The sequence below is a fragment of the Daucus carota genome, chromosome 4, assembly GCF_001625215.2.
Source record: "Daucus carota subsp. sativus chromosome 4, DH1 v3.0, whole genome shotgun sequence".
Taxonomy (NCBI): Eukaryota; Viridiplantae; Streptophyta; class Magnoliopsida; order Apiales; family Apiaceae; genus Daucus; species Daucus carota.
In genome coordinates this window covers 51,113,864-51,127,147 of record NC_030384.2, presented here as the reverse complement: position 1 = coordinate 51,127,147, position 13,284 = coordinate 51,113,864, and the positions used below count along the sequence as shown (strand labels likewise).

Here is a 13,284-nt window from a genome sequence, read left to right as displayed (position 1 = left end):
TAAAATAATTGATTTATCAAATATGATTTCCTAACCAAATTGAATCAGTCATGAAAGACGTTAACATATGCATTACCAAATTTGGGTGATAAGCTGAATTAATTTTCTTATTATAAATTATTATATATTTGTTTTACAGTAAATTTTTGTATATAGTCCTTTTTCTTAATTTGTAGACGTAATTAGTGACCACTTATTACACATGTATAAATTTAAAATTTTATATTATCCATAATCCATAATAATGGAATAATGTAAAGAACATATCAAGTTTTTACTAATCACGTAATTGTCCATTTTCCTTGGCAAGCTAATTCAGGTATTACTATTTTTATTTAAAATTCAGAAAGTACTACTACAACGATGGTAGTAGTAGCACTTTTTTTGAAACTAATGAAAATTTTCATTAAATTTGCAAAGAATCCGACAATAACGTCTCCAACGAGAACGGAGGAGGAGACAAATATCGAAGCTATTTCGTGCTCAAGGTAATCTAGCCAGTTTATGGGTTTTTTTTTTTAAGGAGTTTATGGGTTGTTTTGTTATGCTTGCTTCCTAGTAAAAACAACTGATACATCAACTCTATTTGCTAGAATATGTTGGCACTGCTCGATGATACTACCTAGCTCCAGCAGATTCTGTGCAACCCTGTTAATTGCATTCACACATAACAGTGAATCACTTTCAATGACAATAGGTTGGTTAGGCAGGTCTTTTGTCCAACTAAGAGCTTCTAACACCCCCACTGACTCTGCTTCAAATTTCATTACCTTTCCACGAATAAAGTGACCTTGATGATTCCTCGCCACCATGCCTATCGACAAAAATTTGTCCCCGGTATGACTGACGCATCCACATTTATTTTGAGAGTTCCCAAAGCGGGAGGAGATCAACTACGATCTTGTTGAGCTGAAACAACAGTGTTGTACCCGAAGCATGCGTAGATCTCTTCTTCTGAGCTACTCTCCACTCTGAAATTTGTTTGAGGCTCCAGCTAACAACTCCTTCAGGTGTCAAGCGTTTATTCTCCCAGATAAGTTTATTCCTCGCAAACCAAACGCCCAGAGCACCGTAGCTATTTTAATTAAATTTTCATGCGTTTCAGTGCACATCTTCTCTAGTAACCACTCTGGTGCAGATTCCACCTCTCACATGTCATATGTCAGGCCCACTTTCTGCCAGCATTCCATTGCAAAAGGACAGTCGAAAAATAAGTGCAGCAGATGCTCTATGTCCCTCTAACACATCTGGCACTCGATTGTTACTGCAACTCCTTTCCCCCTTAAGAGATTTTGAATAGGACAGTTTCGACAGAACCTCCATAGATATACCTTGATTTTATGAGGAATGCTCAGACGCCATAGCTTTCCCCACCCATCTGATTTCTTAACATTGATGTTCCCCAGATGATTCGAATGCCAATACTGATAACCCATCTTCACTGAGTACTGTCCATTATGAGAATGAACCCAGGCCAACCTGTCTTTTGAACCATTTTGTGGAATCCGAGTTGTTAGAATGACACTTGCATCACCATCATTAAACGATCTCCTTATCTTGTCCTCATCCCATGCTTTCCTGTCATGCCTAAAAAAGTCACACACCTTTGCATTAGCTCCTTCAGGATGCACAGAATTATCGACCTTGAAGTTCTCTTTTTCTCGCAGCCAAGGATCATCATATATGTTTATTAGATTACCATCTCCTAAGACCCATCTGAAACCTGACTTCAAGTTTTCTTTTGCTTCCCAGATTCCGGACCAAATATAGCTCGATCCTCTTCCCCTACTAGCCTGTAGACTACAGGTCAGAGTTACAATAATATCTGGCTTTAAACAACCTTGAGACCAAAGACTCAGGGTTATTTATGAGGTCCCAACATTGTTTGCCCAAAAGCACCAGGTCTTCCTTCTTTTTTGACATACTCATTCTGTCCCAAGAAGCCCGTCGAATGCCTTTATTATTTGAGGAGCTTGATTCCCACCAAAAAGCCCAGACAAGAGTCGATAGATGATACGGCTCACTCAAAAAATACTATTAAAGAAAGTGAATCTAAGTAGGCCCAAGTCAAAGAAAAAGAATAATCTACAGTCAACCTATATATGGTTCCATGTGTTAATAATTTTGTTATATTTTTCAGTTGCATAAGAAAAAGAAATATTGGTTGATGAGCTGTGTGGTTCAGTGAGGACGGTACTAGATGGTGATTGGAGTGAAAAAGTGCATTGTAGTGTGTAAAACAAAATATACATGAGAGTTGTTGAAGTAGTTAAAATGTAAATCAAGCATAGGACTCGAATGAGAAGGCTCATCGGCAAAGTTGGGAAGGAGGGTGGTAATGAACAAGCTATATATGGCGGTTTGGCTAAACTTTAAGTTTCACAGGTGTGCTTACAATGATAGTATTTTCCTGTCGAGCGAGCATCTGACATTATGTTTCCAATCAATTCTGAAAATATCTGAAATTAGTGTTTTTGATTAATACAACTCTTACGTAACAGTTACTTGAAGATATAGGAAGGTCTTCTACTGACTACTGGTATCGGACAAGATCCTAACCAGTATGAGTGACATAGGCCTGTCTTAGAGAAAGTAAGTTAATCACCTTGGTTGCATGCACTTCAAGTCACCATCAATTGTCTTAGGTCACCCGATCACCAGAGTTTTAAGATCAATTATTAGTCGTCCTACAACTAGATTATTTGAGATAAAGAACATATTTCATAAACATTGTTTACCTAACATACTCAGCAAGAATGCAAGCATTTGTATTCGAATCATCCCCACCTATAACTACAGATCAAGTTTATTAACTGTATCTGCAGCTTGCTTAAGCTAAAATACAATAATGTAAAATCTTAGTTGCTATATCAGAATCTAAAATTAAAATTATACAATACTTTGGTGGTTGGGAGACAGTAATATATGTATATTCAGTCATTTTACACAGGATAAACTACTTGAAGGACTCATTCAACATACCCGATATGTACCTTGATGACATTCGTGCAGTTATGACTTATGAGGAGCAGTCAACTAGTTAATAACAAGGGACCATGATGAACAAGCTGATTCATTATTTTGATTGCACAGTAAACAAAGAGAGGATCTACTTGAATATTGCCAAGCTGTAGCAAACGGTCTTAATTATAATATGAGTGCTTGCCAAACAAGACAAGACGAAATTGTGAGGTCATGTGATCTCCTAATAAAATGCCAAATCACTAAGATATAAACTATTACTTTAGCAGTAATATCGGTCCATGGAATGTCATCTTGTCCCACAACAGGTGGAACCAGAATGCATGCATCTGATTAAAACTATTACTCAAAACTTGTGCTTACACAAGTCATCAAGTGCGATTCACCAATACTCTAACAATTGTTTGCGCAAACTGCTTTGCTTTTGGTAACGAATCCTAATCATTATTATTGTTTCATATTTTTATGAGTTGAAAATATTTATTAGTATACTATAAGGTGATGTGAAATCTATGTATAATTTTCAAGAAGTTGATCAAATATAATTAAAAGATCGACTAAAATTACAAAAAACAGCAATGTTTCATTGTAGTTGAATATTTTTTTACATATTTATAATTTTATTTATAATATATGTTTCTTGTTATGTTTAGTTGTGTAATTGCTTTATTAGTATAATCTTATTGGGTTTATAGTATTTTCTTAGAGATCCAAATTAAGAATTACATAAATTTGTACAATAAATAAAAAATGATGGATTAAAATTTAAAACTAAACGTAGAATATTTGATATTCATATAATATTATTAAGCAAAAGAAGGTGAATCTAAGTAGGCCCATGCCCAAGTCAAAGAAAAAGAATATTCTTTAGTCAACCTGTATATCGGTCTCTGTGTTGTTCATTACACTAAAACAATAAAGGAAAAAGAAGCAGAACGACATCGTACAACGCAAAGAATCTAGAAGCTTCATTAAGACGAGGGTTTGTCAAGCACAAGCTTTTACTCCTCCATTTCAAACCAGTAACTGCAATAATGTCTCTGTACGTGCTGTACATCAACGAATCATCCTTTTCTCTTTTTCAATGTTACGGCATTTTTAAAATGGAAGAAAATGACATGGCTAAACATGTGGATGATCGCCCGCGTTTCCGAAAGATTGTCGATCTTGCTGGTTTTTACAAGTTCGAATCCTCCGAAGCTCCAAAGCAAGTAAAAGCTATCTCTAAAGGTAATTTTTAAAACACCCGCCTCTTTATTGTGTATATTTATTTTTTAATTTTTTTTTTGCTAATTATCTGAATAATAGCACTTTTCAAGTAATTAATAATTATTGAAATGTTGAATCTATGTTTAATTAATGTGACAAAATTTTAGTTCTCTCTGTATGATAAGTTATGTGATTATTTGTTAAATTAATTCATAATAATATAGATACAAGTAAACAGTGCAATAATGTCATGGACTAATCAATTTTTTTAAATCCCTAGTGCTATTTCAAACAATATCTGCAGTGATCTTGTAAAAGGTATTTTTTAAATTGGCGGGCAGGTTCATAATATAGGAGTGATGAAGTATGAGTAGTGTTAGAAATTAATGCTTCTACAACATTGGAAGCTGTCATGTACTGATGTTCATGTTGGAACATAGGATAGTGTAATTAACAGTAGCATTTAGGTACTGCGATATAGAGATACAAGTAAACAGTGCAATAATGTCATGGACCATCAATTTTTTTTAGTGGTATTCTTTAACAAATGGGTGATGCCTTTCACAGACTGTTTAGTACACCTTAGTGATTAGAAATGACTTTTTTGATCTGGAATTACCAGTAACTACATACAAGTGTAACTTTAGGAACATGGGATTGGTATAACTACTTGAGTGCATAGTATATATATCAGATGTTAGAACATTAAGCTTTCAAAATTTGGATATTAAGGAGCAGGTCCATGTATAATGTATTAGTAGATACGAATATAGACTCTGTTAATGGGTTTCTTTAGTTGGTATAAATAAGCAAAAACATACCTTCATGGAACTACTTATATTCGAGAGGCTGTATTATATTATTTAACAACCAAATTAAGAGCGAAATAATAGGATAATTAAGTGGAATTGTTAAAGATGAAATATAAAATGGCTTTATGCAAGGTACATTGCATCTAACCACATGTCATCTGCCATTGTAAGAGTTTTCAGTACACTATCCATTAGTATAAGCTACTTTGCATGACACAATCATTTAGGCATAATAATATGTAACAAATTTGATGGGCTGCATTTGAAATACATGATAAACACCTGAACAAATCGTTTCACTCGTATGACGAAGATAGATTAGTGTATACATACCATTCCACGTATGCCACGGGAAAAAATGCAGACAATCCTAGACTAAGGAACATCTTTCAATTAAGTATTTAGAACATTTTGTTGCATATGTTATTGATTTTAAAATTTGAATTTATAGGCCGTGTGAGTGCAAAGTTGCAAAACTTTTTGCTGGATAATCTCCCTGAACTTGAGGCTGAAAAGAAGCCAGAATTCAAGCTTGGAGTAAAGGATATCAAACTTGGTGCGCGCATCTTTCGGAAAACGAACATCCCTTGCATTTGCGATAAGTATGTACTCGAGCTCATTCGTGGTGTGCATAAGCATTTTGATCTCTTGACTCGGTTCCCTGAGGTAGTTTCGTTTTTCATTTCGTGTTATTATAAAACAAAAATATGATTTTGCTAACATAGTTCATTTATATGTTACAGCCATGTAACTTGGATGGAGACCGTAGGGAACCTACAAAAAGAATTAAAAAGTCCGTTCCACTGTTGAAATACAAGCTCTTTGGATGCACGGTTGAAGATCTGAAGAAGGGAAGAACAAGATACCGTGCAGCTACTTTGATGGACACGGTGAACTTCAAATATACTTGATAGTTATTTGTAATATTTTTGGAATTCATATAATAATTTTAAATCTATGCAATAATGATTGGTGGTTATGGCTAGTAACATTTAATTTATAATGAATGCTTTTCTAGGTTAGTGTCCACTACACTGTGACGCGGTCGAAGGATAGCAAGTTGCTCCTTGATACTAATACTCTTGGAGACCCGGTTCAATTTCGCGTGGGTAAGTTTGACTTTAGTTTTTGTTGCTGTGCAATTTTTTCCTGTTTCTTTAAGATACCTAAGTTTGATGAGAATTCTTTTTGATGTGCAATTTTTTCTGTATTTTGTTTGCAGGTAGAGGAGAAGTGATTCGTGCATTGGATTTGGGAATCTGCGGTAATGACTTGAATTTTATGTCTTAGTGTTTTATTTGCTGTTGCTTTAATAAGCCACTTGTATTCATTAGGCATGTCTTTGCATGTCTTTTTTGCTAAATTTCGTTAGGCATGTTTGTTCGTGGGGAGAGAAGGTTGAAGGTTCCGGTGTCCTTGGGGTATGTTATATATTGCAATTTCTTGGTTTCTTGTTTAGTGCTTTTGTTCAGATAAGGTGTGCCAATGCAGGTATGAGACTAAAAGTGGTCGTGGGACAAAAGATATTAAAGGACCTAAAGGTGCTTCTGGTCATAAGCTTATCATTGATGTCACACTGGTTGCTGTCGACTTCTGATGGCGGGAGGACATTAGGTTTGTAAGATCGTCACAACTCATGTCATTCTTCTTTTCCGTTATCCCCATTTGCTGCTGATGCATATAATTCTGCAGCAATCTTCTCTTATTTGCTACATTACTAGCATTGTTTGGTGGTAAGTTGTTATCAATTTGTCAATTAAAAAATATAAATAGGCTCAGTGCAAATTATGAGACAGAAACCGGCAATTAACAGCATTTTTATTTCTAGAAATATTAACATACTAGTAGTTCTGCAGGAAACCATTATCAAAACAGTGGCAACAAGAAAAATGGTATTTAAACTATTAACTATATCTAGCAAACTAGCAGTACAAAGCATACTTGTCTACAACTAAAGCCAGAGTACAGTTAGTAAACAAGTGTGCAAACAAGTCTGAATAAATATAGTTTACTCCAGTTTCTACGATAATCTGCAGCCTTATAGTTTAAGTGGTTACAGCCTATAGTTTATAATTAGATATCTTATTTACGCATGTTACAGACACTTATATCAATTGCCCTTAAAGAAATTGTAAATTATCATTCTTGAATAAATATGAAACAGAATATAACATTACTTTTTAAAGAGATTATCCAAGACAAATTTCTCAAAGATTAGAGTGTAAACTTAGCTTTTCTTTACATGGAAACTTAAGCTAGTCTGCATGTGATGAATAATCAAAAATGAAACTTTAATTTCAAGAATTCTTATTAAAGCTAAAAGCTGGATATACATTACAACGATTTTGTTTCCTAACAAGCAATTTAACCAGTTTCTACCATTTTGTTCTCTAATTATAAACTATAAGGCTGTAACCAGTTTCTACGATAATCTGCAGCCTTATAGTTTCATCTGCAGAGAACAGCAGAGATTTAAGCCTATACTGTTCAAAATAATTAAGCCTTTTTAAAAAAAACTATGTGATTAAATCATGTATATTTTAAGTAGATAGAAATAGAGAGAAGCCAAGTCTTCAATCTGCTACAGCCTACAGCAAACAATGACTAGTTTGGTTCCAGTATCTGCTCCCAGAAAAAGAAAAGTAACTTACAACTCATGCAACTTCCCTTGAAAATTTATAACAAACATTTCAATAGACCTGTTAAAGATTTTCTTTAATGCATGCCCTTGATTGAGATAGCCCTGTTAAAGTGTTTGATGGCTTCCAGTTATGTTTTCCTGTAAAGCCTTGGAACCTTCTCTAAATAAAATGAATGTTTATGAAAAAATTCTTATTTGGTTACTAGGGTTCACTGGTTTTCGGTTTTGAGAGATACTATTCTATTGTGGCACATGATGGAATCTTATTTATCACTTCATTTTTTTTAAAAGAATTATTACTCCATTTAGATGAATAAAAGTTAAAACTAACAAGTTCAAGATCACATGATATTTAGTCTACTCTTGCTTCCATTTCATATGTGTGACTTTGCTGCTGCTTACATTGCAGCACTTGGCACTTTCTTCGTCATTGCGACATGGAATTTTGGACATACTATGGAAGGAAACAACATACTACTGGCATGAGGGCAGAAGATTTGTGGTGCCCTTTTTGAGTCATCCCAAATTGACTAACATGTTTTTGTGGTGCCCTTTTTGAGTCATCCCAGATTGACTAACATGTAACATGGATTCTTTGAACAGATTTACCATTGATGGCATGTTAATATCTATACTAGTCAATAGTCATACTCCTGTAGGAGCAACCTTCTTAGTTGGCATAGTGGCATTACTTTCATAATGTTGAAAGTGATATTTTTATGTATCAAATTGCATTGCAACTGTTGGCTCTTCCACCTTTTCTTCACTCCATCCACCATATCAATTTCCAGTGATTGCATGCATACACGATTTATTGTTGAGACTTGATATTTTAATTCTCCATGTCAAAACACATTTCTCTTTCAACTATTTGGCAATCCTTTCACAGCACAGCAGCTACTAACCATGGGATAATGTTGTTTGAAATTATGTCCTATGGCGAAATGCTCTTTTATCTTCTGGTTGGCAGTTAAAAACAAGCTGTTAATGAGGGATAGAATGATCTCATTTGGTATGAATACTTGTCCAAGTTGCCTACTTTGTAATGCTCCCTTGGAATCGATATAATATATCTTTTGTACTCTTTTGTAAACATTAAGAGAATAGTTTACTCTTTTGTACTGATTTGCGAACTGTTAGTGGTTGATTTTCAAATGCAGCTAAAATTTGCATTTTAATCGGGGTATGCCCCTCTTATCCATGATTGTTTCTTTATTGAGATATAAAATTTGTACTTATCAAAAAAAGGAAAAATATGATTCCTTCTGAAACAGGTACTGTAACAAGGAACACAACTATCTCAATGAATCTGCATGTCGTACATAATCACAAATGATGTAAAAATAGCACTTCTAACATAAGCACTGTTTTACATGACTATGACTATTTCACCACTGTGCCCCAAACCATCCTTCTAGAACAACTGCATGGTGAACCCCATGAGCAGCTGTTCCAGAAAGAACATAAGTGAATCCACAAAATGATACTACAAATCTATACCAAGACAATTCTAGCTTCAAGAAAAGACCCATTACATTTAGTATGTGATTACCTATATTATTCGTGTACACCACAACTACTCAAGTACACCACATATTTGCAGTAGCAGCCTTCCATACTGTCCATGTGCGTGATTCCTTTCTTCTTCGCCAAATGTGCTTTCATTCTTGAATATGAGCCCGTAAATTCAAAATTACACTTAATTTTACCTTTCCACTTCTTCCTCCCGTTTTTGCAAGTTTCGTGATCATATGCTTCCGTAATATATCTGTATTTCTCATTTTTTGTTTGTTGGCTTTAAGAAGGCCCCGTCATTCCCACTGTCCAACTGTGACAATATTGTTAGAATATGATCCTGGTAAGCCCTCCTCCTAACACCTTGAGGTAACATGTACACGTGCTCAAACATGCTTCATAGAAATGTTTTATGAAATGGGAGAGAATGTATACTACATGAAAATACCATCAAACAAAGAAAAGAAGAAAGCTGATTCATGCATGCAGTAGACAAGTCTTTCTGTCTCATGAGATGAGATAGGAATAAGTGGAATTCTTTTCGGGCAACTTGAGCCTTCTTGAGCTTAGTGTACTGAAGGATATGATCCTCAAGACCACCTGTCACCAAAAAAATGGAAAATTAAGTCTCTTACAAAAGAGTTATTTAAGACTACTTTTGTTCCAGATATAAGGTTGATTGGTCAGTGCTGTAATAAAAAAACAACAATATGTGATTTTATTGGTACGTTCCCATTCTGCACCTAAAGCTCTTATCCTGAGACCTAAGTCCCAGCTTTGCCCCAACGGTTGAAGCATGAGTATGTTTCAGAGTTGGTTTAGTTTCAAGTCATGCCTACTGCATTTCTGTTTTTGAGAGTTTGCTACTGCACTCTCGTTTTTGAGTTCTGTTATCCAGGCCATTTTTATTGTTCCCAGGCCATTTTGTTCCCAAGCTGGTGTTGACGTGTTGTCTAAGAACTTTTTCAGAGTTTGCTACTGCACTTTTGTTTTTGAGTTCTGTTATCCAGGTCATTTTTGTTCCCAGGCCATTTTGTTCCTAAGCTGGTGTTGACGTGTTGTCTAAGAGCAGCAGTAATGGTTTAGGCCAAAAAAAAATTCCCCCCCTCATTGTCAGGAACAAATTTGAAATTAGAAAATGATACTTTTTGTGTGTGTATATATACATGGAGTATTAATCTTATAACATTGGATCTCTTTAATGGCTGATGACAATTAACTAAATATAAAAACACAACCATGGTTGAAAGCTTACAACGCTTGCTTTTCTTGACAGCTTGCTCTGAGATGACGACTTGCTACACATAATTGCATCAAACTCACTGCAATTGTCACGGTTTCCACCTGACATTTCTTAGCGGATTTGAAAGAGCCACCTGATAGTCTGAGACATTATTGTGAGACCCCAGCCTTGAAATCTAGAACTGAAAAGACTGTACGATCAAATGTGCACCATGCTGAGGCTGAAGTGTTATAATGGTGTGTGGAGCATGAGCATAAGACGGGGAAAGCACAAAGGAGAATCGTTGTAGAATCATGGCCATTGCCATTTTAGCTTGTAACATGGCAAAGTTCTGGCCTATACAAATCCGAGGTCCCCAACCAAAGGGTAGATACGACGCTTTTCCCTTTGTTACCTTTCCTACACCTTCAGAAAATCGTCCTGGGTTGAATTTCTTAGCTTCATCACCCCATAATTGAACGTCGTGATGCAACAAGATCACAGGTACTTGGAGAATTACTCCCGCTGGAAAAGTAGTATCTCCTAATTAGTCTTCTCATTTATACTTCTACCAAGTGCAGCTACTGGTGGGTACAATCTGAGAGCCTCTAGAAAAATCATATTCACCTGTAGCCATAATGGAAATGCAAGAGTTTCATATGCTATAAAAATGTATTCCATGAAACATTACCTAACCATGTGCAAACTTGCTGCATATGTATAGAAGGTTGATATAATTGGCCTTTCAAAATATTAGATGTATGAGACAAACTTACAACTTTGAGGCGATTTAAACCATCAAGATCTGGTTTGTTGTTCCCAAACGTCTGCAAGACCTCTTCTCTAGCCCGTTTCTGCCAATCTTGATGCTGACCGAGTAAAATCATTGCCCATACCAGTGTATTTGAGGTTGTCTCCTGTCCTGCAAAATAGAACAGCTTGCACTCTTCGATTACGTCATTAATCATTATCATCCCAAAACTTTTATTGTTTTCATGTTGTTCGATTTCTTTAAAATTGCTATCCAGCACTAGCAGTATGCCCAGTAAGTCACCCTGGTTGGTTTCTCCCCCTTTAATTTCTCTCAGTCTTTTGTCAATGATACTTCTTATGGTAACTGCAACCTCTTTGGCAATATCCTTCAGCCTCTTATTACGTTTGGTTGGCAAAAGCCTACGATAAACAGAGTTGGTAGCATCAAAAGAAGGAGAGGGGAATAGTAAAATCCACCAAAAAAGAAACAGAAATTAAAAAAGAAAAAAGAAAAAAAGAGGGATGTCTTAATAATTTTTATATACCTCATTCCAGGAATGTATATTGATTGGGAAGCTTCGATTACAAGAGTAGACTGCTCCCTTTGCAGCAGAAAAATCTTCCTTCCCTCTTCATAACTACTACCAAAAAACAACAATATGTGATTTTATGGTACGTTCTCATTCTGCACCACAAGCTCTTATCATGAGACCTAAAGGTAGATACAAATAATTATCGGAAGGGGATATACAGGAATCAATTTGAAATACAGGAATCAATTTGAAATCAGAAAATGATACTTTTTGTGTGTGTATACATGGAGTATTAATCTTATAACATTGGATCTCTTTAATGGTCGATGACAACTAACTAAATATAAAAACACAACTATGGTTAAAAACTTACAAGTTACAACACTTGCTTTTCTTGACAGCTTGCTCTGAGATAACGACTTGCTACACATGATTGCATCAAACTCACTGCAATTGTCACGGTTTCCATTGGTTCTGCCAATTTCCAGTACTTTTGCAAAAATCTCTCTAGAAGTTGTTGGCTGCATGATTAAAAAGTCAGATTACAGAATTTTGGGTCATAGAACATAGAAAATCAGAAAGCAAAATATCTTTTACTTGGTAAATTAAAGGCAGTTTTTGACCAGACGAACTTGAGCTATGCTTGTGGGGTTCCATGCTACTCGTCATTACAACAGTATGGTGTATGGTCCCTCCTGACAGATCCGTTCTGATAAGCATCATACTTGCCTATCATACCAAGTCTTCTATTGCTTTGAGCTTCAACAAACCCTTCTTTTGTCATCTTATCAAATAGCTTGCGCACAGTGGTCTGGTTGACTTCTTGAGCTTGTTGTGAAGCTTGGAAACAGTAATGTAGTCTGAAGAGCATGATAAAATGTCTTCAACTGATTGCAATAGAATTGAGCAATATATCTATTTTATAGGCTAAAGAGTAGGTGACATCACATTATGTTTATCATTATTATAAATTAAGTCCCACACAGATGTTTGATAAAACACATTTCTAGTCTTACATGAAAATTAATACAAACACATATGAGAGCTGCAATTATAAATTAGATGACAAAAATAATTATTTATGAATATTAATTATTATTAATATGAAAATAATTATGAAATTTAATAAAACAATTAGTATAAAATGTCAAAATAGGAAAAGTCCAACACCAAATCGAAACTTAATCAATTTGGGAAGGTTTTGAAAATAGAATATGTCCCCGATTGTGTCAAAAAACAAGATTTTGTAATTAAAATTAATTTTATTCTTTTTTATGTTTAAAATCAAATAAATAAGATTTTTTTATAAAAATATTTATTCTAAAATTCATAACTGTTTTTCCATTTCTATTATTTGTTTTAATTCAAATATAATTGTTAAATTATCACTAAATCTTTTTATCTTCACTCATTTGAATCTTCTAATCACGTATAAATCAGCATATAAAATCTTTGTTAGTATAATTCATAAATTTTTTTAAATAATATTATGTATATATTAATAAGAATGTATATTTTAAAAATTTGTGCATTATATAAATTATGAAAGAGAAATTTAAAATTTAGAAAAAGTATAAGTGCATCTAACGGTTACAGTTGTTGAATAGAACAGATACC

At 34.6% G+C, this 13,284-nt stretch overlaps 2 long non-coding RNA genes and 1 pseudogene across 2 annotated transcripts; 2 read left to right on the top strand and 1 right to left on the bottom strand.

Moving 5' to 3' along the window:
- The first annotated feature begins 5,464 nt into the window (after positions 1-5,464).
- Positions 5,465-6,109, top strand: LOC135152073 (uncharacterized). The gene is made up of 3 exons (XR_010291192.1): positions 5,465-5,669; positions 5,747-5,893; positions 6,022-6,109. It is a non-coding gene; the product is annotated as an uncharacterized LOC135152073 (long non-coding RNA).
- Positions 6,110-6,343: 234 nt separating this feature from the next.
- LOC135152065 (uncharacterized) lies at positions 6,344-8,619 on the top strand. The gene is made up of 3 exons (XR_010291164.1): positions 6,344-6,424; positions 6,495-6,617; positions 8,054-8,619. It is a non-coding gene; the product is annotated as an uncharacterized LOC135152065 (long non-coding RNA).
- Positions 8,620-10,400: 1,781 nt separating this feature from the next.
- LOC135152329 (cytochrome P450 CYP72A219-like) overlaps positions 10,401-13,284 on the bottom strand; it is a 25,025-nt pseudogene continuing 22,141 nt past the window's right edge.